Source organism: Camelus dromedarius, unplaced genomic scaffold (genome assembly GCF_036321535.1).
Source record: "Camelus dromedarius isolate mCamDro1 unplaced genomic scaffold, mCamDro1.pat HAP1_SCAFFOLD_45, whole genome shotgun sequence".
Lineage (NCBI taxonomy): Eukaryota > Metazoa > Chordata > Mammalia > Artiodactyla > Camelidae > Camelus > Camelus dromedarius.
Window position 1 is genome coordinate 849,923 of NW_026989855.1, and position 26,138 is coordinate 876,060.

Genomic DNA, 26,138 nt, shown 5'->3' on the forward strand with positions numbered 1-26,138 from the left:
GGAAGGGATGGGGAAAGCTGGGATTGTGCAGTACCCTATAAATTCCTGCTTCCTCTAAATACACACACCCTGCAGGAAAGACCCCACACCTGTATTCTCATAAGATCCTGGGCCTGCTGGAACGGAAAGAGACCAGAGCAGGAAGCCCCATTGCTCACATCAGTCCCCACCGGCTACTAGCAAGGTACGAGACCCCTGTGGAACCACAGACCCCGCTAATATCTGATTCCTGCCCCTACCCCCCACCCACCACACACTCATGCCTACCTTCTTCTGCAGAAAGAACATGGTCTCCACTAAGATCCAGGATACCAAAGGCTGCCAGGCGTGCTGTGTGGGTGAGCGAGAATCTCGTGGATATTCAGAGGGGAGCGGGGCCAGGGGCATGACTTGGACTGTAGCCACTGAAGAGGGTTGCAGAATTAAGGCAGGGTGTCCAGAGCCCGGGGAAAGATGTGTGGCCTTTGGGGGCGCGGGGCAGGGGAGACAGGATTGACCCTAACCCATCCTTCCCCACCTCCACAGCGGAGGGCGCTAGCTCCGGGGGCCCGTTCCTGTGTGGGGCATTGGAGACATCCGTGGTCCTGCTTCAGTGGTAGCAGCCCGTGAAGAAGTTCCTGCTGGTCCGGATAGGGGGCCTGTAAGCACTGGGGACTTTGTCAGGTTCTGTGGCGGGGGCCTTCCACTCTTCTGCTGAGAGCTCTTTGAAGTTGGGCTTCCACCCGAGGTCTCTTCCCAATCTCCCCAAGAGCCTGCTCTCCTGGAGGCTCCTCCTTCTGAGGCCCTCCGGTTCTTTAAGCCCCGCCCTTCGCCCCGGGCCTAATTCTTCTTCAGGCCCTGTGCCCCGCCAGGTCTCTTAGGAGACCCTATTCAGGTTCTTGGAGCCTCTAAGACTTTGGTGCCTCGGAGGCCACGCCCCCTGGGGGGCCCGGCCTTGCTGTCACCAAGGCGGCACGCCCCCTAGTGGAAGCCACGCCCACTCTGAGACCACACCCCTCAACTTCTAAGCCCTCTGAAGCCTCAGCCCCTCAAGTTTCTAGGTGGCACCTCCCAAGACTGAGGGCTCCGGAAATCCTTCGGGAGCCCCAGGCCGACTCTCTTCCAAGGCCCCGCCCCTCACAGGCCCCGCCCCAAACCTCCTCTGAGTCCGCCCCTTCCCGAGCGGCCCGCAGCAGGTGCTCTTCCCGCTACCCACGCCTCTGCCGGTGTTCTCACTGCTGACCGGGCCAGGCTCCGAGCTGCCCGCCGTGTGCATCGGCGTGAGCCCCGGGCAGCCGGCGAAGTCGGTGTTCTTCCACGCCGTGCGCTTCGGCGCGCTCTCCTGCTGGCGGGGCGAGATGAGCGCAGGTGAGTGGGACAGGTCCTGGGAGGGGTGCGGCTTATCAGGTTAGCGGCTTTGGGTCTGGGTAGCTGGGCGGTGCTTAACCAGAAGCGTAACTGGGAAGCGGGCTGAACTAAGAGGGGACTGGAGAACGTTGGGTATATATAACTGGTGAGATGGATGACAGGGAGGGGGAGAAGGAGGGTGTGAGGAACTCTGTGATGGGTGGGGTTTAGCCTGCTTGCCTGGGGATACAGAGGATGCCTAGCAGAGTATAGGGGAATGAGGTGGAATTGGACCTTGAACTTCCGCCTCTCCACCAGAGCCCAAGGGACCAGTACAAGTGACTCAGGTCGAGGAAGACAAGGTGATGGTCACTTCTGGATTTCTGATGTGCACCTCTGTCTCTGACCATCTCCTACTCTCCACAAAGCTCAGGAAAGGAAGGAATTCATTAGGAAGTCCTAGGCGGGGAATCTGAGGCCCACAGAGGGGAAGTGACTCACATCACCAGCTGTCAGACCTGCTCTGTGCACTCTCTGTCTGTGTCTATATTGACCCCTCTGAATCTCTGTTTCTCAATGTGTCTGTTTTGCCACTTCTTGGTCTCTGCCCAGCTCGCTCTATGTCTGCCTCAGTTTGGATCTGTTTCTGATTTTCTGTCCCTGTCTCTGTCTCCCTCTGACTTTCCTCATTTTAACAAAGTCACATCACCTCCTGCTCAGAGCCCTCCCAAGCCTTCCATTTCCCTCCAACAATAAGCCCAAATTTCGCATCACAGCACTGGAGTCTGACGCCCACAACCACCACAGGCTGACACACCTTCTCTCCACTCCACCCACTTTGCCAATTTCCAGGACCACCAGGCACTTTCCTACCTCCGGGCCTTTGCACTTGCTCATCTTGTTCACGTTGAGTGGGAATGCTCCCATCCTCAACCCCGTCACCTTCTCAGAGTTGCTTTGCTGATCACCCAGTATAAAACGTCATACCCCTTCCCACACATATTTCCTGTTGTCTTTTCTTGCTTTTGTTTTTTTCTATTTCTTCGCATCTCACATACTGTTTCTTTCACATAGTTCTCTTGTCTACTGTCCGTTTCGCCCACTGGAACATTCTCTCCACGAGGGTGGGGATCTATGTCTCTGTGTCCACAGCTGTGTCCGCATTGCCTACCACGGCGCCTGGCACACAGTAAATGTGTAGTCTGTTGAATAAATCTATCTCCCTCTGGCCTCTGATTCCCTGCATTGCTGCCTCTCTTTTGCTGACCATTCCTTGTCCCCTCCTGTTACCCCCTCCCCATGTGGTACGTGGTGTGGGTGGCAGCCAGGGGCTCCTGGGGCCAGGTTTCCTGGTCCCCATCTGACACCATGCCGGGGTGACCTTTGCAGTCACAAGCCCCCTGTCAGAGCTCCAGATCAGCTATGTCTGCCGGGAAGTGCTCCAGGTAAGGCGATGCTTGGTGGGTTTGGGTGGGGGGAGGCGATGCTTGGTGGGTTTGGGTGGGGGCAGGTCTCTGCTCACACCCCCAGAACACTCACAGCCCCCCTCTCCATCCTCCTTACCAGGGACTGGCCTATCTACACTCACAGAAGAAGATACACCGGGACATCAAGGTGATCTAGGGGCAGAAAAGTAGCCTTGGTGGGTGGGGCCTCTGGGAGATGGTAGTGGTATTTGGAGGGCTCAGGCAGTGTGTGACCAGGGAGCAGAGGCAGAGTTGGGCTGCCAGGAGGGAGGGGTATCTGTGACAGCCTCTGATCCCCCCTCTCTTCCCCAGGGATCCAACATCCCCATCATCGACCCTGGGGAGTTCAGACTGGGTGAGTGTGGCTGGTGGGGGTGGGGAGGGGGACTGGCTGGGAGCCAGAGGGGACAGGGACCCTAGGTCAGTATGTCTCTCCCTCTGCCTCCAGCTGACTTTGGTATATCGGCCCAGATCAAGGCCACACTGGCTCAACGCCTCTCTTTCATTGGGACACCTTACTGGTGAGGGGTGCCTGGCTGGCAGCCAGGGGTGGTGCGGGGTTGGTGGTGGTGGGCAGCGGCTTTCCCCACCATGGATCTCTGGCAATCTCCATCCTGCCTTTTGCCCTGCCTCTGCCTTTCTCTGTTGAGCGTTCTGTGTACTCTGTGGCTCTCCCTTGAGTTTTCCATTTCCCTAGGTCTTTCTGTGCATGTCTCCCCTCCACGTGTTTTTCTCAGTGTTTGTGTTGATTTTTATCCAGATCTCTGTCTCTCCATATCTATCCGTGGTTGTCTTTTCTGTCTGTTTCAGTCTGTGGCTCTCCCTGTCTCTTTGCCTCTCTCTGTCTATGTTTTCTAGTCTATCTCTGACTCTCTGTCTTTACCTCTCTCCGTATTTATTTCTGTCTCTCTGCCTCTTTGTGTCTGCGTCCAAATCTCTCTGTGTCCCATTCTCCGGCTCGCTCCCTGTCTCTCTCCTGTCCCCCCACCCCCTACCTAGGATTCTCCCCTCCCCTTCATCATGTCACCCCTGGCTCTCTGAGGGTCTCTGCCCCTAGGATGGCTCCGGAAGTGGCGGCCGTGGCCCTGAAGGCTGGATAAAACGAGCTGTGTGACATCTGGTCTCTGGGCATCACAGCCATGGAATTAGCCAAGCTACAGCCACCACTCTTTCACGTTCACCATCTCAGGTAGGCAGATGTGGCAGGTCCCCCTGGTCCCAGAGATCCCACTCGACTCTGACCCTGAACACCACCCCCGCCTGCTTCCCCACATCAAGACCCCCCTACAGGGGATCCCTCTCCCTTCGAGCCCAACCCGAGAACCTCAACCCAGAAAGCATTTTCTCCAGTCCACACCAGGAGCCCCCAGTGCAGGGAGTCCTGCCTTGAGGCTCCCCCGAACCCTCTGCAACTCTGTAACATGATGCGCAGCATCCCCTGGAAGTGGCGTCCTATGCATCGTAAAACTTACCCCTCATTCTCCTCCTGACCCTCACTGTTCTCTGCTGACCTCAGTGCCATCGGGGGTCCCTCACATCGTGAGATCTGACCTCCACAGAGAAGTCTGAATCCCATGTTCTGTCCTTGCTTTCTAGAATTCTCTTCCTCATGACCAAGAGTGGCTATCAGCCTCCTCGGCTAAAGGAAAAAGACAAATGGTAGGAGAGAGTCATGGGAAGGCGGGGGAGAGAGGGCAGAGTCAGGACTGATGGTCTGATGGGAGGGTCTCTGGTCCCCTCAGCCCAGAACTTGCCTTTTGGGGGGGTTATTTATTTATTTATTTACTTTTAGAGGAGGGGGTTGAACCTAGGGCTTCCTGCATGCTAAGCATGCGCTCTAACACTTGAACTGTACCCTCCCCCAGTACTTGCCTTTTTCTTCCCAATGTCGGCTGCCTTCCACATCTTCGTCAAAGTCACCCTCACCAAGAGCGCCAAGAAATGACCTGGCGCCACCAAGATGCTCAGTGTAAACCTCCCCTCCCTGAGCAGCCTTCCCAAACTCACCCCCTGTGAGAACCCCCCCAGGGCCTCCCTCGGCTCCCTAGAACACTGATGATTTTATTCCACAGAACGCCTATGGCCCTTTCAAAGTCCCTGCTCCCTCTGAATTCCCCAGGGCTCCGCCTTCCAAGACCCTCCAAATTGTACCCCAGACCCTTCCCCCAAGATATGCTGAGTTCTAAAACCTCACAAGTTGCCAACAGCTTCAGGACCCATTCCTGGGGGTTCTCTGGAATTCCAGGGGACACCCGAGACACCTCTGGAATTCTCCAACTTCTCTAAATTCGTCTGATCCCTTCAGACACCTCAGAATCCCCCAGGTGGCAGCTGCCCAGACTTCCCCGCCTTCTTCCTCTATTGGCACCTTCACCGCCAGATTCCCTTAGATGGGTTCTCAAGCCCCTGTGCCAGCCCTCTCCCTGCAGCCCAGCCCTCTGTCTGCTGACCGCCTCCTCCTCCCACCCCCAGCACCGACTGGTGTCCCAGCCCGGGCTAAACAGAGGCCTGATCCTAGAGCTTCTTGACAAACTGAGGAACCCAGGGAAGGGGGCAGCTGTTGGCGAGATTGAAGATGAGGAGCCTGAGGTGAGTGGGCCTTGCTTGGATGACAAAAGCACTGGACGGTCCCCACCTTTGCTCAGGCTGCTCCCCTGCCTGGGGTGTCCCCTTGTTGCCTCTCTTAGAAGGAGAAAAGCCAGGGAGCATGGGGGGCTTGGCACAGAGCTGGGGGCACAGAGGTTACGGGAGAGCCGAGGGCTCCAGACTGGGCTGCTGGAGGCCGGTGGGCCTGACGCGGCTGCCGCTCTGCCCAGCTACCCCCCGCCATCCCTCGGCGGATCTGATCCACCCATCGATCCAGCTCTGTGGGGATCCCAGTTGCGAACTGCTGTCGTCAGTAGAGAATCCTTAAGCTTTGGAGACCCTTGTAATCCCCTCATCAGATTGCCAGAGACCCCAGAGATCCTCCTCACTTCTAAACAGACGCTCAGAGGCCCCCATTACCATCTGATCCCACAAGAGGCCCCAGAGAACCTCATCTACAAAATGATTCTAGAGACCCCTACCTCTCCGCTCTGCACACGGACCCCATAAAATTTTCTATAAACACCAGGACTCCCAGAGACCTCAGAAACCTTGTTCTGATCCCAGATACCCAAGTGGAATCTAAAAACAAACACTCTATAACCATGTTGAGCCCCCATCGCCCTGATCACAAATCTTGACCCCAAAATGAGACCCCTGTAAACCAAGATCCCTCCCCTGAAGGGACAGCTCCAGTCCTAAGTTCCTGGCTGCAGACCACTCCCCCACCCCAGTTCTATTCTTTCTATTCCCGAATCCATGTTCCCAGCTCACTGTGTGTCACCTGCATACCACCCCACCCCGACTCCCATGGCGGCACATAGAGTTCATGATGCTCAGAGGCATGTAGTCCAGACCCACAGCTGACAGGGTGAGATACCTCCCCACTGCCCCGCCGCCCTCCCCTACCCCTGGGCCACTGCTGACTCTTTCCTATCCCACAGGCTCGCTTACAACCCCCTGGAGGCTTCAAGAGCAGCAGTCCTAGGTCAGGGACCCTCAGCGTGGGAGGGGGGCTGGGATATGTGTGGAGACCGCCCGAGGCTCATGCCTGTCCCTCCTCAGGAGGAACCTGTCAGAGTCCGAAGATGACTACGACAACGTGGACATGTGAGAGAGCGCCTCAGACCCCACCCAGCCCCACCATCCATGACCCAAACCTCAGCCCCTGCTTTCCTTCCACCACTCAGCCGTGACCCCTGGCTGGACACTCAGTACCCACACCTACCTTCACCCTAACCCTGACCCTCCCACACCAGCCCCCACTCTCCTCCCCACCAACCCTTCACCCCTAACCTCACCCCAACCCAACCCTGGAGCCCCTGCCACATCCTAGTACCCAGCACTCACGTCATTCACTGATTCATGTTGGGCTGCTGCTCCAGACTGACCTCCTCGACAGCAGGAGCCCTGCCTGCTCTCGCACTGCTGAAGCCCAGCATTGTGCTGGCACACCCTCTGTAGACTCTTTGTGAATATATGTATGAATGAAGGAATGAATGAATTAACAAATGAATGAGTAAACAGATTTTTCTCTTCCTTCCCCAGGCCTGTGGTAGTGGAGACACGCCCAGCAGATGATCTACTGCCCCCAGCAACCTGTATATCCAGGAATGAGTCACTGGGTTTCGGAGTGGGTGTTAGGAATCAGTCTCTGCACACCCTCCCCTCCCCAGTGGACACAATATAGTGGTCATGACATGCCTGTGTCTCCCAATAAACGTGATTTTAGCCTCTGCTGTCATCTTGGTTTTCTGTGGTGAGGGGAGGAGGGCCGAATTCCTGGATGCCTACTGACCACCCCCCCCAAATTCAATGATCCAGTACAACGTCAGGGATACAGCACAGACATTATTTCTACAGCACATGGTCACCTCTCCCCCAGCGGCCTTAGGAGGAGGGATTTGGGGACTAAGGGGCTTGTTCTAAGCATAAGGCATTTGAAGTGGGAGTGAAGGGCCAGCTGTGGGTGTCTCAGCTAAGCTGGTCCTCATACTGCGTGCGGAAACAATCACCAGCAGGGAAGAAATCCCAACATCTCTCTTGGTAGAGACCAGCCACCACGTTCCTCCCCACCAACCCTTCACCCCTAACCTCACCGCAACTCAACCCTGGAGCCCCTGCCACATCCCAGTCCCCAGCTCCTCCTAGATGTTGCTCCAACAACCAGACCTCAACTGCAGCCATAAACCTCAACCACTGGCCCTCATCTTTCTTCATCTTCTCACCCAAACTCACACTGAACCTCAGCCCCTGGGAATTCTGCCCCCTCCAGACCCTCAGGCCCAGAACTCAACTTCAACCCCAGGAGTCAACCCAGGCCCCCATCTCCCTCAGACCCAGGCCTGGGGGAGATCCATTCCACACATCTCATCTGTAATAGGCTCCCATGCGGCGTGCCCGGCACCAAGTGAGAACCCGACCCCCAGGAGCTCATAGGACCTGTGTTACTAGGTGGCTGTGATGATGCAGAGACCTAATGCACTGTCAACACTGATATCCAAGTGTTGCTGTTACTATGATCGTCATGGTTATTAGTCCTTTCACCCTCAGCTCCAGCCCAGACAGAGTCAAATCCTGGCCCTCGTGAGCTCAGACTTCCAGCCCTAACCCACCCCAGTTCTTGCTCCCAAAACCCTCTTCCCCCACTTAACCCATCTGTGTGTTACATCCCGACCCTCGCAGAAGACATACCTCCTCCTCTACACCCCAAATTTAAGTCCTGGGCCACAGCTGGTGGACTGGGGCCAGGAGGCCAGGGTCCACAGATGCTGGGATACCGAGCTCTCCAGGGCTGGAGTCTAGGACACTAGGTCTCTTGAAGTCCTGGACGACCATCATGATGATCCCACTGGGATCTGGAAGTGGCATCCCTGAACCTAGGTGTGGGACTCAAAATATTTAGCCTGATGAACTCTCATGAGTAGCTTTTCCTTGGAAACTCCTGCTGTACCCAGGATTCACCCTTTAGTTGCCAGAGTATGTTGATGATGTTGGGGGGGGGCGGTTAGATGGGAAGGCTGGAGTGGTGGTCGGATATTTTGGGGAGGGTCAGACCCAGGATGCAGCATCAGTTCTGGCAGGGGCAGTCTGCAGGGTGCCCTCTCTCGGAGATCATCTGATGTATTTCCCCACTCTCCCTCTCTGTTTCCAAAGCCCAAGTTCCGTTCTCCATCTGACGAGGGTCCTTGGGGGACTGCGGATGAGGGGCAGCTGAGCCCAGGGGTACTGGTCCGCTGTGCCAGTGGGCCACCCCTCCCCGCACACCCCAGCCTCCCGCAGCCACCCGAAGCCCCCACCTAACCGCTCATGCAGGTAACAATGCAGGCTGGGGGTAGGAGGTGGGCAGAGGTGGGGGTTGGGCAGGGCACGGGGTGCTTTGGGGGCTGATTTTCCCCACCCCATCTCAGAACCTTCACTCTGGAACCCAACCCTCCGGGAGCCTGACCAGCCCCCGCTCTTGCCCCCCATGAAGGAAAAGATGAAGAGAAAGGTGAGGCCAGCTGTGCTGAGGACTCACACCTCTGATCGGGGCTGGGGATGCCTGGTTGGGGTTGTGGGGCTGAAGACTAATAATGATGACAGGTGACATTTGTTGAGCAACTACTCTGTGCCAGACACTGACCTCATGTCTTTACATGATATATGCCTTCACAGATGGAGATAGATAGCACAGAGATAGATATTGTCCTCCATTTCAAAATGGGGAAACTGAGGCACAGCGGGGTAAGTAGCTTTCGAAGGTCATAAACCTTTGAGGAGGCAGAGGCAGGATATGAACCTTGGCACTCGAGAGTCTTAACCAGGGCACCTTCCTGTCCCCTCCTCTCTTCTGCTGGATGGGCTGCTGCTCTAGCCCTATGGCCCCCCCAGGGTTGTGCCCTTCTCCTAAAGTTGTTCAATGGCTGCCCTCTCCGGATCCACAGCACGGCGGCTTCGACACACCCCTCCAACATATGTGAGCATTCAGGAGTGTCTCAGAGTATGTGATGGGGATGGGGAGGGTCCTTAATGGAGGTGCAGATGCAGGGACAAGGGGAGGGTCTTAATGGGGTTGGAGTGGCCGAGCTGTGTTGGGGGCAGAGCCAGGGGTGACAGTTGGGGTTTAAGGATCAAAGATGGGTAGAGTGAAGGTGAGTTTGAGAGTGAAAACCAGAAAACTTAGAGTTTGGAGGCCAGGAGTGTCAGATAAGGCAGAAAGGCCAGCGTTTGGGGTACAAGCCTAGGGACAGATGGACCCCATTTACCTCAGTTGGACGTTAGTGGCAGAGAGGCGAAGATCAGCATTTTGGGGTCAGGAGTTTTAGGGATTAGAATGTAGCCGAAAGGGAAAGTATTTGGGGATCAAAGATGTGGAGACAAGGTCAGTGAAGGGTAAACGTTAAGGAAACAGTATAAGAATTTACTTTCTGTCACACTGGACAGAAAAAGCTATACGTCAGGGCATCTGAATTTGAGGATCAGTGTTGAGATAGGAGTAGCATTTAGGGAGCAGACTGGTGAGAACGGGGGATAGAATTTAGAGGGCTATTATGGGAGGCATGTTTAGTGTTGAGGTCAGAATTGAGGAGACAGAGGGTCAGGATTTGTGGGTCAGAGATGGAAGAACCAGCAGAACGGGGGAGGTCAGAGGCTGGGGAGAATGAGACCGGCTCCAGGGAACAGGTCAGGGTTTGAGTTCAGATTTGGGAAAACAGGGACTGGAAATGTCAGTGTTGGAGGCAAGTAGAGAATTGAGGGTCAGGGCTGGGAACAGAGTACCCGTGTTTGGGGTCAGATGAGGGGGCCTGGGAGGTCCTCGATGATGAGGCAGGTCCCAGCATCTTCTTATCTGTTCCCCAAGACCAGCACTTACACCTGGGAGCTGAGGAAGGCATTTTCATTCTGAACCGAAATGATCAGGGGGCCACGCTGGAGATGGTGAGGGCCAGGCAGCACCGCGGGTGAGCCAAGGGTGGGAGGCTGGAATTGGGAGGTGCTGGAGTCTTACAGGAGCTGTCTCCTCCATCGTCTGCAGCTCTCTTCTAGCCGGACTACCTGGGTGTTCTCCATCAACAATGTCCTCATGTCTCTCTCAGGTCTGGCTGTCTGTTGGTAGGGATGGGTTGGGGTGGGGGGGTCAGAGCTTAAGGAGTCAATGCTCAGGGTGTGGGAGCTAGCTGGGCACAGCTGAAAAAAACACTTAGGATCCCCTTCCACAGAGCCCACAATTCAAATCCCAGCCACCTTTTCAATTTAGGACTTGGGGCAAGATACTTTGGCTTCCCAAGCCTCTGTTTCCCCATCTGTACAATGGGGCTCACAATACTGCCACGTCTCAAGTCAGTTTTGAGGTCATACCTACAGTGAGTTAGTCTTTACATTTCTTTGATGGTCATATGACAGTCCTTATCCCACACTGTACTAAACTAGAGTGACCGAGCTGTATGTTAAAATTTTGTGTCATTGTTTTACAAACGCTTTGTGTAAAGAATTTCTCATTTGTGAGGAAACACCAAGCCAGATAGGATTTGTGAGCTCATTAATATCACATGTGTTATGAGAAACTTTTACAGAATCTCTAGGTATGTTTCTTCATAAACTTTTGTAATATGTGTAACTTCAGCTGACTGGTTAAGTGTCCATAGTTTCTCATGTGACTACAGGCACCACTAGGGTTAGGAACGTACTTATTTTAGGCACCATTGTTCACCAGAAACAAGCACACTGCCTGGCCTCCTGTGGGCATTTAAAATATGTTAAGTGAGAAATGAACATATACAGGTGCTTGAGATTTAAAGGCTTGGACGTTTCAAAGGGATGGGGCCTAGGGAAGGGATGGGGAAAGCTGGGATTGTGCAGTACCCTATAAATTCCTGCTTCCTCTAAATACACACACCCTGCAGGAAAGACCCCACACCTGTATTCTCATAAGATCCTGGGCCTGCTGGAACGGAAAGAGACCAGAGCAGGAAGCCCCATTGCTCACATCAGTCCCCACCGGCTACTAGCAAGGTACGAGACCCCTGTGGAACCACAGACCCCGCTAATATCTGATTCCTGCCCCTACCCCCCACCCACCACACACTCATGCCTACCTTCTTCTGCAGAAAGAACATGGTCTCCACTAAGATCCAGGATACCAAAGGCTGCCAGGCGTGCTGTGTGGGTGAGCGAGAATCTCGTGGATATTCAGAGGGGAGCGGGGCCAGGGGCATGACTTGGACTGTAGCCACTGAAGAGGGTTGCAGAATTAAGGCAGGGTGTCCAGAGCCCGGGGAAAGATGTGTGGCCTTTGGGGGCGCGGGGCAGGGGAGACAGGATTGACCCTAACCCATCCTTCCCCACCTCCACAGCGGAGGGCGCTAGCTCCGGGGGCCCGTTCCTGTGTGGGGCATTGGAGACATCCGTGGTCCTGCTTCAGTGGTAGCAGCCCGTGAAGAAGTTCCTGCTGGTCCGGATAGGGGGCCTGTAAGCACTGGGGACTTTGTCAGGTTCTGTGGCGGGGGCCTTCCACTCTTCTGCTGAGAGCTCTTTGAAGTTGGGCTTCCACCCGAGGTCTCTTCCCAATCTCCCCAAGAGCCTGCTCTCCTGGAGGCTCCTCCTTCTGAGGCCCTCCGGTTCTTTAAGCCCCGCCCTTCGCCCCGGGCCTAATTCTTCTTCAGGCCCTGTGCCCCGCCAGGTCTCTTAGGAGACCCTATTCAGGTTCTTGGAGCCTCTAAGACTTTGGTGCCTCGGAGGCCACGCCCCCTGGGGGGCCCGGCCTTGCTGTCACCAAGGCGGCACGCCCCCTAGTGGAAGCCACGCCCACTCTGAGACCACACCCCTCAACTTCTAAGCCCTCTGAAGCCTCAGCCCCTCAAGTTTCTAGGTGGCACCTCCCAAGACTGAGGGCTCCGGAAATCCTTCGGGAGCCCCAGGCCGACTCTCTTCCAAGGCCCCGCCCCTCACAGGCCCCGCCCCAAACCTCCTCTGAGTCCGCCCCTTCCCGAGCGGCCCGCAGCAGGTGCTCTTCCCGCTACCCACGCCTCTGCCGGTGTTCTCACTGCTGACCGGGCCAGGCTCCGAGCTGCCCGCCGTGTGCATCGGCGTGAGCCCCGGGCAGCCGGCGAAGTCGGTGTTCTTCCACGCCGTGCGCTTCGGCGCGCTCTCCTGCTGGCGGGGCGAGATGAGCGCAGGTGAGTGGGACAGGTCCTGGGAGGGGTGCGGCTTATCAGGTTAGCGGCTTTGGGTCTGGGTAGCTGGGCGGTGCTTAACCAGAAGCGTAACTGGGAAGCGGGCTGAACTAAGAGGGGACTGGAGAACGTTGGGTATATATAACTGGTGAGATGGATGACAGGGAGGGGGAGAAGGAGGGTGTGAGGAACTCTGTGATGGGTGGGGTTTAGCCTGCTTGCCTGGGGATACAGAGGATGCCTAGCAGAGTATAGGGGAATGAGGTGGAATTGGACCTTGAACTTCCGCCTCTCCACCAGAGCCCAAGGGACCAGTACAAGTGACTCAGGTCGAGGAAGACAAGGTGATGGTCACTTCTGGATTTCTGATGTGCACCTCTGTCTCTGACCATCTCCTACTCTCCACAAAGCTCAGGAAAGGAAGGAATTCATTAGGAAGTCCTAGGCGGGGAATCTGAGGCCCACAGAGGGGAAGTGACTCACATCACCAGCTGTCAGACCTGCTCTGTGCACTCTCTGTCTGTGTCTATATTGACCCCTCTGAATCTCTGTTTCTCAATGTGTCTGTTTTGCCACTTCTTGGTCTCTGCCCAGCTCGCTCTATGTCTGCCTCAGTTTGGATCTGTTTCTGATTTTCTGTCCCTGTCTCTGTCTCCCTCTGACTTTCCTCATTTTAACAAAGTCACATCACCTCCTGCTCAGAGCCCTCCCAAGCCTTCCATTTCCCTCCAACAATAAGCCCAAATTTCGCATCACAGCACTGGAGTCTGACGCCCACAACCACCACAGGCTGACACACCTTCTCTCCACTCCACCCACTTTGCCAATTTCCAGGACCACCAGGCACTTTCCTACCTCCGGGCCTTTGCACTTGCTCATCTTGTTCACGTTGAGTGGGAATGCTCCCATCCTCAACCCCGTCACCTTCTCAGAGTTGCTTTGCTGATCACCCAGTATAAAACGTCATACCCCTTCCCACACATATTTCCTGTTGTCTTTTCTTGCTTTTGTTTTTTTCTATTTCTTCGCATCTCACATACTGTTTCTTTCACATAGTTCTCTTGTCTACTGTCCGTTTCGCCCACTGGAACATTCTCTCCACGAGGGTGGGGATCTATGTCTCTGTGTCCACAGCTGTGTCCGCATTGCCTACCACGGCGCCTGGCACACAGTAAATGTGTAGTCTGTTGAATAAATCTATCTCCCTCTGGCCTCTGATTCCCTGCATTGCTGCCTCTCTTTTGCTGACCATTCCTTGTCCCCTCCTGTTACCCCCTCCCCATGTGGTACGTGGTGTGGGTGGCAGCCAGGGGCTCCTGGGGCCAGGTTTCCTGGTCCCCATCTGACACCATGCCGGGGTGACCTTTGCAGTCACAAGCCCCCTGTCAGAGCTCCAGATCAGCTATGTCTGCCGGGAAGTGCTCCAGGTAAGGCGATGCTTGGTGGGTTTGGGTGGGGGGAGGCGATGCTTGGTGGGTTTGGGTGGGGGCAGGTCTCTGCTCACACCCCCAGAACACTCACAGCCCCCCTCTCCATCCTCCTTACCAGGGACTGGCCTATCTACACTCACAGAAGAAGATACACCGGGACATCAAGGTGATCTAGGGGCAGAAAAGTAGCCTTGGTGGGTGGGGCCTCTGGGAGATGGTAGTGGTATTTGGAGGGCTCAGGCAGTGTGTGACCAGGGAGCAGAGGCAGAGTTGGGCTGCCAGGAGGGAGGGGTATCTGTGACAGCCTCTGATCCCCCCTCTCTTCCCCAGGGATCCAACATCCCCATCATCGACCCTGGGGAGTTCAGACTGGGTGAGTGTGGCTGGTGGGGGTGGGGAGGGGGACTGGCTGGGAGCCAGAGGGGACAGGGACCCTAGGTCAGTATGTCTCTCCCTCTGCCTCCAGCTGACTTTGGTATATCGGCCCAGATCAAGGCCACACTGGCTCAACGCCTCTCTTTCATTGGGACACCTTACTGGTGAGGGGTGCCTGGCTGGCAGCCAGGGGTGGTGCGGGGTTGGTGGTGGTGGGCAGCGGCTTTCCCCACCATGGATCTCTGTGTATCTCCATCCTGCCTTTTGCCCTGCCTCTGCCTTTCTCTGTTGAGCGTTCTGTGTACTCTGTGGCTCTCCCTTGAGTTTTCCATTTCCCTAGGTCTTTCTGTGCATGTCTCCCCTCCACGTGTTTTTCTCAGTGTTTGTGTTGATTTTTATCCAGATCTCTGTCTCTCCATATCTATCCGTGGTTGTCTTTTCTGTCTGTTTCAGTCTGTGGCTCTCCCTGTCTCTTTGCCTCTCTCTGTCTATGTTTTCTAGTCTATCTCTGACTCTCTGTCTTTACCTCTCTCCGTATTTATTTCTGTCTCTCTGCCTCTTTGTGTCTGCGTCCAAATCTCTCTGTGTCCCATTCTCCGGCTCGCTCCCTGTCTCTCTCCTGTCCCCCCACCCCCTACCTAGGATTCTCCCCTCCCCTTCATCATGTCACCCCTGGCTCTCTGAGGGTCTCTGCCCCTAGGATGGCTCCGGAAGTGGCGGCCGTGGCCCTGAAGGCTGGATAAAACGAGCTGTGTGACATCTGGTCTCTGGGCATCACAGCCATGGAATTAGCCAAGCTACAGCCACCACTCTTTCACGTTCACCATCTCAGGTAGGCAGATGTGGCAGGTCCCCCTGGTCCCAGAGATCCCACTCGACTCTGACCCTGAACACCACCCCCGCCTGCTTCCCCACATCAAGACCCCCCTACAGGGGATCCCTCTCCCTTCGAGCCCAACCCGAGAACCTCAACCCAGAAAGCATTTTCTCCAGTCCACACCAGGAGCCCCCAGTGCAGGGAGTCCTGCCTTGAGGCTCCCCCGAACCCTCTGCAACTCTGTAACATGATGCGCAGCATCCCCTGGAAGTGGCGTCCTATGCATCGTAAAACTTACCCCTCATTCTCCTCCTGACCCTCACTGTTCTCTGCTGACCTCAGTGCCATCGGGGGTCCCTCACATCGTGAGATCTGACCTCCACAGAGAAGTCTGAATCCCATGTTCTGTCCTTGCTTTCTAGAATTCTCTTCCTCATGACCAAGAGTGGCTATCAGCCTCCTCGGCTAAAGGAAAAAGACAAATGGTAGGAGAGAGTCATGGGAAGGCGGGGGAGAGAGGGCAGAGTCAGGACTGATGGTCTGATGGGAGGGTCTCTGGTCCCCTCAGCCCAGAACTTGCCTTTTGGGGGGGTTATTTATTTATTTATTTACTTTTAGAGGAGGGGGTTGAACCTAGGGCTTCCTGCATGCTAAGCATGCGCTCTAACACTTGAACTGTACCCTCCCCCAGTACTTGCCTTTTTCTTCCCAATGTCGGCTGCCTTCCACATCTTCGTCAAAGTCACCCTCACCAAGAGCGCCAAGAAATGACCTGGCGCCACCAAGATGCTCAGTGTAAACCTCCCCTCCCTGAGCAGCCTTCCCAAACTCACCCCCTGTGAGAACCCCCCCAGGGCCTCCCTCGGCTCCCTAGAACACTGATGATTTTATTCCACAGAACGCCTATGGCCCTTTCAAAGTCCCTGCTCCCTCTGAATTCCCCAGGGCTCCGCCTTCCAAGACCCTCCAAATTGTACCCCAGACCCTTCCCCCAAGATATGCTGAGTTCTAAAACCTCACAAGTTGCCAACAGCTTCAGGACCCATTCCTGGGGGTTCTCTGGAATTCCAGGGGACACCCGAGACACCTCTGGAATTCTCCAACTTCTCTAAATTCGTCTGATCCCTTCAGACACCTCAGAATCCCCCAGGTGGCAGCTGCCCAGACTTCCCCGCCTTCTTCCTCTATTGGCACCTTCACCGCCAGATTCCCTTAGATGGGTTCTCAAGCCCCTGTGCCAGCCCTCTCCCTGCAGCCCAGCCCTCTGTCTGCTGACCGCCTCCTCCTCCCACCCCCAGCACCGACTGGTGTCCCAGCCCGGGCTAAACAGAGGCCTGATCCTAGAGCTTCTTGACAAACTGAGGAACCCAGGGAAGGGGGCAGCTGTTGGCGAGATTGAAGATGAGGAGCCTGAGGTGAGTGGGCCTTGCTTGGATGACAAAAGCACTGGACGGTCCCCACCTTTGCTCAGGCTGCTCCCCTGCCTGGGGTGTCCCCTTGTTGCCTCTCTTAGAAGGAGAAAAGCCAGGGAGCATGGGGGGCTTGGCACAGAGCTGGGGGCACAGAGGTTACGGGAGAGCCGAGGGCTCCAGACTGGGCTGCTGGAGGCCGGTGGGCCTGACGCGGCTGCCGCTCTGCCCAGCTACCCCCCGCCATCCCTCGGCGGATCTGATCCACCCATCGATCCAGCTCTGTGGGGATCCCAGTTGCGAACTGCTGTCGTCAGTAGAGAATCCTTAAGCTTTGGAGACCCTTGTAATCCCCTCATCAGATTGCCAGAGACCCCAGAGATCCTCCTCACTTCTAAACAGACGCTCAGAGGCCCCCATTACCATCTGATCCCACAAGAGGCCCCAGAGAACCTCATCTACAAAATGATTCTAGAGACCCCTACCTCTCCGCTCTGCACACGGACCCCATAAAATTTTCTATAAACACCAGGACTCCCAGAGACCTCAGAAACCTTGTTCTGATCCCAGATACCCAAGTGGAATCTAAAAACAAACACTCTATAACCATGTTGAGCCCCCATCGCCCTGATCACAAATCTTGACCCCAAAATGAGACCCCTGTAAACCAAGATCCCTCCCCTGAAGGGACAGCTCCAGTCCTAAGATCCTGGCTGCAGACCACACCCACACCCCAGTTCTATTCTTTCTATTCCCGAATCCATGTCCCCAGCTCACTGTGTGTCACCTGCATACCACCCCACCCCAAACCCCATGGCGGCACATAGAGTTCATGATGCTCAGAGGCATGTAGTCCAGACCCACAGCTGACAAGGTGAGATGCCTCCCCACTGCCCCGCCGCCCTCCCCTACCCCTGGGCCACTGCTGACCCTTTCCTATCCCACAGGCTCGCTTACAACCCCCTGGAGGCTTCAAGAGCAGCAGTCCTAGGTCAGGGACCCTCAGCGTGGGATGGGGGCTGGGATATGTGTGGGGACCGCCCGAGGCTCATGCCTGTCCCTCCTCAGGAGGAACCTGTCAGAGTCCGAAGATGACTACGACAACGTGGACATGTTAGAGAGCGCCACAGACCCCACCAAGCCCCACCATCCATGACCCCAACCTCAGCCCCTGCTTTCCTTCCACCACTCAGCCGTGACCCCTGGCTGGACACTCAGTACCCACACCTACCTTCACCCTAACCCTGACCCTCCCAGACCAGCCCCCACTCTCCTCCCCACCAACCCTTCACCCCTAACCTCACCCCAACTCAACCCTGGAGCCCCTGCCACATCCTAGTACCCAGCACTCACGTCATTCACTGATTCATGTCGGGCTGCTGCTCCAGACTGAGCTCCTCGACAGCAGGAGCCCTGCCTGCTCTCGCACTGCTGAAGCCCAGCATTGTGCTGGCACACCCTCTGTAGACTCTTTGTGAATATATGTATGAATGAAGGAATGAATGAATTAACAAATGAATGAGTAAACAGATTTTTCTCTTCCTTCCCCAGGCCTGTGGTAGTGGAGACACGCCCAGCAGATGATCTACTGCCCCCAGCAGCCTCTATATCCAGGAATGAGTCACTGGGTTTCGGAGTGGGTGTTAGGGATCAGTCTCTGCACCCCCTCCCCTCCCCAGTGGACACAATATAGTGGTCATGACATGCCTGTGTCTCCCAATAAACGTGATTTTAGCCTCTGCTGTCATCTTGGTTTTCTGTGGTGAGGGGAGGAGTGCCGAATTCCTGGATGCCTACTGACCCCGCCTCCAAATTCAATGATCCAGTACAACATCAGGGATGCAGCACAGACATTATTTCTACAGCACATGGTCACCTCTCCCCCAGCGGCCTTGGGAGGAGGGATTTGGGGACTAAGGGGCTTGCTCTAAGCATAAGGCATTTGAAGTGGGAGTGAAGGGCCAGCTGTGGGTGTCTCAGCTAAGCTGGTCCTCATACTGCGTGCGGAAACAATCACCAGCAGGGAAGAAATCCCAACATCTCTCTTGGTAGAGACCAGCCACCACGTTCCACCCCACCAGCCCTTGACCCCTAACCTCACCGCAACTCAACCCTGGAGCCCCTGCCACATCCCAGTCCCCAGCTCCTCCTAGATGTTGCTCCAACACCCAGACTTCAACTGCAGCCATAACCCCCAACCCCTGACCTCATCTTTCTTTATCTTCTCACCCAAACTCAGACTGAATCTCAGACCCTGGGAATTCTGCCCCCTCCAGACCCTCAGGCCCAGAACTCAACCTCAACCCCAGTAATCAACCCAGGTCCCCATCTCCCTCAGACCCACGCCTGGGGGTGATCCATTCCACACATCTCAGCTGTAATAGGCTCCCATGCGGCGTGCCCGGCACCAAGTGAGAACCCGACCCCCAGGAGCTCATAGGACCTGTGTTACTAGGTGGCTGTGATGATGCAGAGACCTAATGCACTGTCAACACTGATATCCAAGTGTTGCTGTTACTATGATCGTCATGGTTATTAGTCCTTTCACCCTCAGCTCCAGCCCAGACAGAGTCAAATCCTGGCCCTCGTGAGCTCAGACTTCCAGCCCTAACCCACCCCAGTTCTTGCTCCCAAAACCCTCTTCCCCCACTTAACCCATCTGTGTGTTACAGCCCCACCCTCGCAGAAGACATACATCCTCCTCTACCCCCCAAAGTTAGGTCCTGGGCCACAGCTGGGGGACTGGAGCCAGGAGGCAAGGGTCCACAGATGCTGGGATACCGAGCTCTCCAGGGCTGGAGTCTAGGACACTAGGTCTCTTGAAGTCCTGGACGACCATCATGATGATCCCACTGGGATCTGGAAGTGGCATCCCTGAACCTAGGTGTGGGACTCAAAATAATTAGCCTGATGAACTCTCATGAGTAGCTTTTCCTTGGAAACTCCTGCTGTACCCAGGATTCACCCTTTAGTTGCCAGAGTATGTTGATGATGTTGGGGGGGGCGGTTAGATGGGAAGGCTGGAGTGGTGGTCGGATATTTTGGGGAGGGTCAGACCCAGGATGCAGCATCAGTTCTGGCAGGGGCAGTCTGCAGGGTGCCCTCTCTCGGAGATCATCTGATGTATTTCCCCACTCTCCCTCTCCGTTTCCAAAGCCCAAGTTCCGTTCTCCATCTGACGAGGGTCCTTGGGGGACTGCGGATGAGGGGCAGCTGAGCCCAGGGGTACTGGTCCGCTGTGCCAGTGGGCCACCCCTCCCCGCACACCCCAGCCTCCCGCAGCCACCCGAAGCCCCCACCTAACCGCTCATGCAGGTAACAATGCAGGCTGGGGGTAGGAGGTGGGCAGAGGTGGGGGTTGGGCAGGGCACGGGGTGCTTTGGGGGCTGATTTTCCCCACCCATCTCAGAACCTTCACTCTGGAACCCAACCCTCCGGGAGCCTGACCAGCCCCCGCTCTTGCCCCCCATGAAGGAAAAGATGAAGAGAAAGGTGAGGCCAGCTGTGCTGAGGACTCACACCTCTGATCGGGGCTGGGGATGCCTGGTTGGGGTTGTGGGGCTGAAGACTAATAATGATGACAGGTGACATTTGTTGAGCAACTACTCTGTGCCAGACACTGACCTCATGTCTTTACATGATATATGCCTTCACAGATGGAGATAGATAGCACAGAGATAGATATTGTCCTCCATTTCAAAATGGGGAAACTGAGGCACAGCGGGGTAAGTAGCTTTCGAAGGTCATAAACCTTTGAGGAGGCAGAGGCAGGATATGAACCTTGGCACTCCAGAGTCTTAACCAGGGCACCTTCCTGTCCCCTCCTCTCTTCTGCTGGATGGGCTGCTGCTCTGCCCCTATGGCCCCCCCAGGGTTGTGCCCTTCTCCTAAAGTTGTTCAATGGCTGCCCTCTCCGGATCCACAGCACGGCGGCTTCGACACACCCCTCCAACATATGTGAGCATTCAGGAGTGTCTCAGAGTATGTGATGGGGATGGGGAGGGTCCTTAATGGAGGTGCAGATGCAGGGACAAGGGGAGGGTCTTAATGGGGTTGGAGTGGCCGAGCTGTGTTGGGGGCAGAGCCAGGGGTGACAGTTGGGGTTTAAGGATCAAAGATGGGTAGAGTGAAGGTGAGTTTGAGAGTGAAAACCAGAAAACTTAGAGTTTGGAGGCCAGGAGTGTCAGATAAGGCAGAAAGGCCAGCGTTTGGGGTACAAGCCTAGGGACAGATGGACCCCATTTACCTCAGTTGGACGTTAGTGGCAGAGAGGCGAAGATCAGCATTTTGGGGTCAGGAGTTTTAGGGATTAGAATGTAGCCGAAAGGGAAAGTATTTGGGGATCAAAGATGTGGAGACAAGGTCAGTGAAGGGTAAACGTTAAGGAAACAGTATAAGAATTTACTTTCTGTCACACTGGACAGAAAAAGCTATACGTCAGGGCATCTGAATTTGAGGATCAGTGTTGAGATAGGAGTAGCATTTAGGGAGCAGACTGGTGAGAAGGGGGGATAGAATTTAGAGGGCTATTAAGGGAGGCATGTTTAGTGTTGAGGTCAGAATTGAGGAGACAGAGGGTCAGGATTTGTGGGTTCAGAGATGGAAGAATAAGCAGAACGGGGGAGGTCAGAGGCTGGGGAGAATGAGACCGGCTCCAGGGGACAGGTCAGGGTTTGAGTTCAGATTTGGGAAAACAGGGACTGGAAATGTCAGTGTTGGAGGCAAGTAGAGAATTGAGGGTCAGGGCTGGGAACAGAGTACCCGTGTTTGGGGTCAGATGAGGGGGCCTGGGAGGTCCTCGATGATGAGGCAGGTCCCAGCATCTTCATATCTGTTCCTCAAGAGCAGCACTTACTCCTGGGAGCTAAGGAAGGCATTTTCATTCTGAACCGAAATGATCAGGAGGCCACGCTGGAGATGGTGAGGGCCAGGCAGCACCGCGTGTGAGCCAAGGGTCGGAGGCTGGATTTGGGAGGTGCTGGGGTCTTACAGGAGCTGTTTCCTCAATGCTCTGCAGCTCTTTCTAGCCGGACTACCTGGGTGTACTCCATCAACAATGTCCTCATGTCTCTCTCAGGTCTGGCTGTGGGTTGGTTGGTATGGGTTGGAGTGGGGGGGTCAGATCTTAAGGAGTCAATGGTCAGGGTGTGGGAGCTATCTGGGCACAGCTGAAAAAACACTTAGGATCCCCTTCCACAGAGCCCACAATTCAAATCCCAGCCACGTTTTCAATGTAGGACTTGGGGCAAGAGACTTTGGCTTCCCAAGCCTCTGTTTCCCCATCTGTAAAATGGGGCTCACAATACTGCCACCTCTCAAGTCAGTTTTGAGGTCATTCCTACAATGAGTTTGTCTTTACATTTCTTTGATGGTCATATGACAGTCCTTATCCCACACTTCACTAAACTAGATTGAGCGAGCTGTAGGTTAAAATTTTCTGTCATTGTTTTACAAACGCTTTGTGTAAAAGAATTTCTCATTTGTGAGGAAACACCAAGCCAAATAGGATTTTTGAGCTCATTAATATCACATACGGGATGAGAAACTTTTACAAAATCTCTAGGTATGTTTCTTCTTAAACTTTTGTAATATTTGTAACTTCACCTGACTGGTTAAGTGTCCATAGTTTCTCATGTGACTACAGGCGCCACTAGGGTTAGGAACGTACTTATTTTACTCACCATTGTTCACCAGAGCCAAGCACACTGCCTGGCCTCTCGTGGGCATTTAAAATATGATAAGTGAGAAGAAAAGAAATACAGGTGCTTGAGATTTAAATGCTTGGGCGTTTCAAAGGGATGGGGCCCAGGGAATGTTTGGGAAAAGCTGGGAGTGTGCAGTTCCCTATAACTTCCTGCTTCCCCTACCTACCCACACCCTGCAGGAAAGACCCTCCACCTGTATTCTCATAGCATCCTGGGCCTGCTGGAACTGAAAGAGGCCAGAGCAGGAATCCCCATTGCTCACATCAGTCCCCACCGGCTACTAGTAAGGTACGAGACCCCAGTGGTTCCACAGACCCCTCTAATATCTTATTCCTGCCCCTACTCCCCACCCACCACACACTGATGCCTACCTTCTTCTGCAGGAAGAACATGGTCTCCACTAAGGTCCAGGATACCAAAGGCTGCCAGGCGTGCTGTGTGGGTGAGCGAGAATCTCGTGGATATTCAGAGGGGAGCGGGGCCAGGGGCATGACTTGGACTGTAGCCACTGAAGAGGGTTGCAGAATTAAGGCAGGGTGTCCAGAGCCCGGGGAAAGATGTGTGGCCTTTGGGGGCACGGGGCAGGGGAGACAGGATTGACCCTAACCCATCCTTCCCCACCTCCACAGCGGAGGGCGCTAGCTCCGGGGGCCCGTTCCTGTGTGGGGCATTGGAGACATCCGTGGTCCTGCTTCAGTGGTAGCAGCCCGTGAAGAAGTTCCTGCTGGTCCGGATAGGGGGCCTGTAAGCACTGGGGACTTTGTCAGGTTCTGTGGCGGGGGCCTTCCACTCTTCTGCTGAGAGCTCTTTGAAGTCGGGCTTCCACCCGAGGTCTCTTCCCAATCTCCCCAAGAGCCTGCTCTCCTGGAGGCTCCTCCTTCTGAGGCCCTCCGGTTCTTTAAGCCCCGCCCTTCGCCCCGGGCCTAATTCTTCTTCAGGCCCTGTGCCCCGCCAGGTCTCTTAGGAGACCCTATTCAGGTTCTTGGAGCCTCTAAGACTTTGGTGCCTCGGAGGCCACGCCCCCTGGGGGGCCCGGCCTTGCTGTCACCAAGGCGGCACGCCCCCTAGTGGAAGCCACGCCCACTCTGAGACCACACCCCTCAACTTCTAAGCCCTCTGAAGCCTCAGCCCCTCAAGTTTCTAGGTGGCACCTCCCAAGACTGAGGGCTCCGGAAATCCTTCGGGAGCCCCAGGCCTACTCTTTTCCAAGGCCCCGCCCCTCACAGGCCCCGCCCCAAACCTCCTCTGAGTCCGCCCCTTCCCGAGCGGCCCGCAGCAGGTGCTCTTCCCGCTACCCACGCCTCTGCCGGTGTTCTCACTGCTGACCGGGCCAGGCTCCGAGCTGCCCGCCGTGTGCATCGGCGTGAGCCCCGGGCAGCCGGCGAAGTCGGTGTTCTTCCACGCCGTGCGCTTCGGCGCGCTCTCCTGCTGGCGGGGCGAGATGAGCGCAGGTGAGTGGGACAGGTCCTGGGAGGGGTGCGGCTTATCAGGTTAGCGGCGTTGGGTCTGGGTAGCTGGGCGGTGCTTAACCAGAAGCGTAACTGGGAAGCGGGCTGAACTAAGAGGGGACTGGAGAACGTTGGGTATATATAACTGGTGAGATGGATGACAGGGAGGGGGAGAAGGAGGGTGTGAGGAACTCTGTGATGGGTGGGGTTTAGCCTGCTTGCCTGGGGATACAGAGGATGCCTAGCAGAGTATAGGGGAATGAGGTGGAATTGGACCTTGAACTTCCGCCTCTCCACCAGAGCCCAAGGGACCAGTACAAGTGAATCAGGTCGAGGAAGACAAGGTGATGGTCACTTCTGGATTTCTGATGTGCACCTCTGTCTCTGACCATCTCCCAGTCTCCACAAAGCTCAGGAAAGGAAGGAATTCATTAGGAAGTCCTAGGCGGGGAATCTGAGGCCCACAGAGGGGAAGTGACTCACATCACCAGCTGTCAGACCTGCTCTGTGCACTCTCTGTCTGTGTCTATATTGACCCCTCTGAATCTCTGTTTCTCAATGTGTCTGTTTTGCCACTTCTTGGTCTCTGCCCAGCTCGCTCTATGTCTGCCTCAGTTTGGATCTGTTTCTGATTTTCTGTCCCTGTCTCTGTCTCCCTCTGACTTTCCTCATTTTAACAAAGTCACATCACCTCCTGCTCAGAGCCCTCCCAAGCCTTCCATTTCCCTCCAACAATAAGCCCAAATTTCGCATCACAGCACTGGAGTCTGACGCCCACAACCACCCCAGGCTGACCCACCTTCTCTCCACTCCACCCAATTTGCCAATTTCTAGGCCCACCAGGCACTTTCCTACCTCCGGGCCTTTGCACTTGCTCATCTTGTTCACGTTGAGTGGGAATGCTCCCATCCTCAACCCCGTCACCTTCTCAGAGTTGCCTTCGCTGATCACCCAGTATGAAACATCATACACCTTCCTACACGTATTTCCTGTTGTCTTTTCTTGCTTTTGTTTTTTCTATTTATTCGCATCTCACATACTGTTTCTTTCTCCTATTTCTCTTGTCTACTGTCCGTATCCCCCACTGGAACATTCTCTCCACGAGGGTGGGGATCTCTGTCTCTGTGTCCACAGCTGTGTCCCCATTGCCTACCTAGGCACCTGGCACACAGTAAATGTGTAGTCGGTTGAATGAATCTATCTCCCTCTAGCCTCTGGTTCCCTGTATCGCTGCCTCTCTCTTTTGCTGACCATTCCTTGTCCCCTCATGTTACCCCCTCCCCATGTGGTACGTGGTGTGGGTGGCAGCCAGGGGCTCCTGGGGCCAGGTTTCCTGGTCCCCATCTGACACCATGCCGGGGTGACCTTTGCAGTCACAGGCCGCCTGTCAGAGCTCCAGATCAGCTATGTCTGCCGGGAAGTGCTCCATGTGAGGGGATGCTTGGTGGGTCTGGGTGGGGGCAGGGCTCTGCTCACACCCCCAGAACACTCACAGCCCCTCTCTCCATCCTCCTCCCCAGGGACTGGCCTATCTACACTCACAGAAGAAGATACACCGGGACATCAAGGTGATCTAGGGGCAGAAAAGTAGCCTTGGTGGGTGGGGCCTCTGGGAGATGGTAGTGGTATTTGGAGGGCTCAGGCAGTGTGTGACCAGGGAGCAGAGGCAGAGTTGGGCTGGCAGGAGGGAGGGGTGTCTGTGACAGCCTCTGATCCCCCAACTCTTCCCCAGGGAGCCAACATCCCCATCAACGACCCTGGGGAGTTCAGACTGGGTGAGTGTGGCTGGTGGGGGTGGGGAGGGGGACTGGCTGGGAGCCAGAGGGGACAGGGACCCTAGGTCAGTATGTCTCTCCCTCTGCCTCCAGCTGACTTTGGTATATCGGCCCAGATCGGGGCCAAACTGGCTCGACGCCTCTCTTTCATTGGGACACCCTACTGGTGAGGGGTGCCTGGCTGGCAGCCAGGGGTGGTGCGGGGTTGGTGGTGGTGGGCAGCGGCTTTCCCCACCATGGATCTCTGTGTATCTCCATCCTGCCTTTTTGCCCTTCCTCTGCCTTTCTCTGTTGAGCGTTCTGTGTACTCTGTGGCTCTCCCTTGAGTTTTCCATTTCCCTAGGTCTTTCTGTGCATGTCTCCCCTCCACGTGCTTTTCTCAGTGTTTGTGTTGATTTTGATCCTGATCTCTGTCTCTCCATATCTATCCGTGGCTGTCTTTTCTGTCTGTTTCAGTCTGTGGCTCTCCCTGTCTCTTTGCCTCTCTCTGTCTATGTTTTCTAGTCTATCTCTGACTCTCTGTCTTTACCTCTCTCCGTATTTATTTCTGTCTCTCTGCCTCTTTGTGTCTGCATCCAACTCTCTCTTGGTCCCATTCTCCGGCTCGCTCCCTGTCTCTCTCCTGTCCCCCCACCCCCTACCTAGGA

The 26,138-nt window shown here is 55.3% G+C and overlaps 1 pseudogene; it reads left to right on the forward strand.

The window, feature by feature from the left end:
• Nucleotides 1-26,138, forward strand: part of LOC135320980 (uncharacterized) — a 59,321-nt pseudogene that overhangs the window by 21,049 nt on the left and 12,134 nt on the right.